The sequence below is a fragment of the Euphorbia lathyris genome, chromosome 6, assembly GCF_963576675.1.
Source record: "Euphorbia lathyris chromosome 6, ddEupLath1.1, whole genome shotgun sequence".
NCBI classification, from domain to species: domain Eukaryota; kingdom Viridiplantae; phylum Streptophyta; class Magnoliopsida; order Malpighiales; family Euphorbiaceae; genus Euphorbia; species Euphorbia lathyris.
In genome coordinates, this window is record NC_088915.1 from 70196678 (window position 1) to 70200008 (window position 3331).

At 36.3% G+C, this 3331-nt stretch overlaps 1 non-coding gene across 1 annotated transcript; it reads right to left on the minus strand.

Moving 5' to 3' along the window:
* Positions 1 to 2043: 2043 nt before the first annotated feature.
* On the minus strand, positions 2044 to 2150 carry LOC136234398 (small nucleolar RNA R71). The gene has a single exon (XR_010691282.1). It is a non-coding gene; the product is annotated as a small nucleolar RNA R71 (small nucleolar RNA).
* Positions 2151 to 3331: the final 1181 nt, after the last annotated feature.

Consider the following 3331-nt stretch of genomic DNA (forward strand, 5'->3'; position numbering starts at 1 on the left):
ATCCAAATAGGAACGAAAAGAGCTCAAAAACATAAGAAAAACCCTACAAAAGGAGTCGAAGACGACAGAAATTAATAACGCCAAATCGAGGACGAGAACGAAAGCTGAAAAACCGAAAAACATTCCGTGCCGCGACCGCGACCGCGGCCCCCAAATTCACGGTCGCGACACGCGTTCCCCAGCTTCTCCTTCCTTCGTTTGAAGACCAATTGATGCTCCCCCATTCTCGGTAGAGAATTTAATATTCTCGGTACGAGCAGTAGATTTTAGAAGCCTAGTTACACACTTTCGTTTTCGACGAAACACGATCGTTCGGGTGGATAAAGACGTCCTTTCGCAACGGACACGGTCCTTCACAATGGACACGACACTTCAATCAAGACTCTTCAACATCTATAAATAAAAATTTGATGGAGAGTTGAAGAGATGTAGAAAAAAGAGATTAGTATAGAATTTATGCAGAAATTCCGAATCAAGTGATTCAGAAGTTAGATTTCGATTCTGTAAAAAGCAATATGCTGTACACACATTGTTTATTCAATAATAACAAGTTTAGTAGCGTTTAGACATTGTTCCAGTTTAGTTTTCATTTTGGTAGTAGATTGACCCAGTCGATATTACGAAGATTCAACGAGAAGATTGAGTAGAGGATCCGCCCCTGAGCCTGACAAACTCTAACGAAACCCAAGGAAAGGATTGATCAACCCGTTCACTTGCAAGCCGTCGAATGTTTCCATGCTCCATGTTCTCTGTAAACTTGTATCAATTTATATTTCATCTAATAAAGTCTGTTCTATTCGATAGATTTTTATGCAGCACTTATGGTAACCAATCCACTAAAGTGACTGCTGGTGTTTTCATTAAAACGTATTTAATCCAAAATCTTTACAAGGAAACTTTGTTGAACACTTAGGCAAATTATTATCTCGAAAGAGTTTTAATTTGATTAAGGGCAACTATCCCGAAAGGGTTTTGTCATGTTCAAAGCCAATTAATTAGAGGTTCCGTCATTTATTTCATCTTTATAATTCGTACAAAGTTTAAAGTTGTTTTCTTTGCTTAATGCAAACAAATACATTCGTTTACTTTTCTAAAAAGTACTAAACGTTCCTATCTTGCAAATTCATTCTTAAATCAGAATATTTTCTAACATTTTCATACTCTAATCTAATTCTCATTCTAGCAATTTCAAAACCAAAACCGATTAAACGATTTTTCCATAGTATAAACCTTAAAGTAAATTTAACCGATTGTAAATAAGTTTTGTTCGAAAAACGTTCCCTGTGGGATCGATATCTTTTATTACTACAAGCGTATACCGTGCAGTTGCGGAAATCGCTCAACAAGTTTTTGGCGCCGTTGCCGGGGAACGCCAAAATTTTTGACAAAATTTTAAATTTTTCGTGTTTTATTACGAATCTAGGTTTATTCATACTTATTCAAACTTTTATATTTTATTTATTTTCAATTACTAACATATTTATTTTTCAAATTTTGTTTTGTAGGTAGTTTCGGTTCGTGCGAAATTTCAAGTTCATGCGCAGTTCTCGAAGTTCAGGCACGTCACCAGATCCTATTGACCTAGAAATTGAAAGAACTCTTAAAAAGAACAAGAAAGAAAAGAAAAACAAAAACAAAACCCCAGTAAAAACTAGATTTACCGAGCCAGAAGTTATGGCCACACTTATGGATTACGCTAGGCCAGGAGTGGCCGGTGTAACAAACAGTATAGTCAGACCCCAAATTAATGCACATCATTTTGAAATTAAGCCTGCGTTGCTTAATATGTTGCAAAATAATGTAACGTTTTACGGGTTACCTAACGAAAATCCTAATACCCATTTGACAAATTTCTTAGAAATTTGTGACACTTTTAAAATTACTGATGTAACTGCAGAAGCAATCAAACTTCGCCTTTTTCCTTTTACTTTGAAGGATCGAGCCAAAGAATGGTTAACTTCTATGCTAGCCGCATCAATTGAGACTTGGGAGCAATTAGCCCAAGCATTTTTATCAAAAAAATTTCCTTTAGCAAAAACCGCAAGAGTCATTAAAGAGTTAACATCTTTTTCTCAAAATGATAATGAAACTCTTTATGAGTCTTGGGAACGTTTTAAAGAACTTCAACGTTTATGCCCACACCACCAATTTTTTGAGTAAAGGCAGGTACGAGAAAGGAATACGGACATCCCAACTATGATGCCCACACCACCAATTGCCCGCTGAACTTTTAATGCAAACATTTTATAATGGACTAAATCCTACAACTAGAGGTTCATTGGACGCTATGTCTGGAGGGTTATTCATGAAGAAAACATCTGCCCAAGCAAGAGAACTTTTGGAGGAAATGGCAATCAACAGCAGTATGTGGCCCGCGGAACGTGGACACGTACCATTAGCGAAACCACCATCCTCAACAACATCATCAGTTAAAGGTATAGTGAATCTTGATCCAGTAGCGATGTTGCAAGCCCAATTTTCTGCCTTATCGCACAAAATTTTCTGCCTTATGGCACCGTGTGATCCTAATGGTAAGCCAATCCAAACAGATGTGGATTACGAAGGTATGAGTGAAATTGAACAGGTAAATTTTGTCCAAGGGCAAAACCAAAATAATAACCCTTATTCCAATACATATAATCCTGGATGGAGAAATCATCCTAACTTTAACTGGAGAGATAATAATAATAATGCTACTGCTAAACAAAATCGTACTGCTAATTATCAAAATCAATCCAGAGACACGATTAGCACTTTATCTTCTAAAATCGACAAATTTATTGATGCTATGAGCGGAAAAATAAGTAATCACGACGATGGTTTTAAACGGATCGAGAATAAATTCGATCAGCTTATTAAGAACCAATCATCTAGCATCCATAATTTGGAGATTTAAATTAGACAACTCGCTAAATCAATTCCATCCCGCAAAGAGGGAAGTCTTCCAAGCCATACGAAAGAAAATCCGAAAGAGCATGTTAAGGCTATCACTTTTCGTTCAAGGAAAAATTACATAGGCCCGGAAATGCCCGGAAATTCGACCTTACCTGGAACTGATTTACCGAAGCCCAAAGAAGATACATTGAAACAAAAAGATGCACCAATTGACTCTAGTACAAAAACTTTTGTACCCAAACCACATTTTCCACACAAAGTCCGTAATAAGGACTATGACAAACAACTTTTAACATTTTTAGACAAACTTAAGAATTTGCATATTAATTTAACATTTATGGATGCGATTACACAAATTCCCAATTATGGTAAATTCCTCAAAGATTTAATTTCAAAGAAAATCAGTTGGGAAGGAATTTCATCCATTTCGCTAACT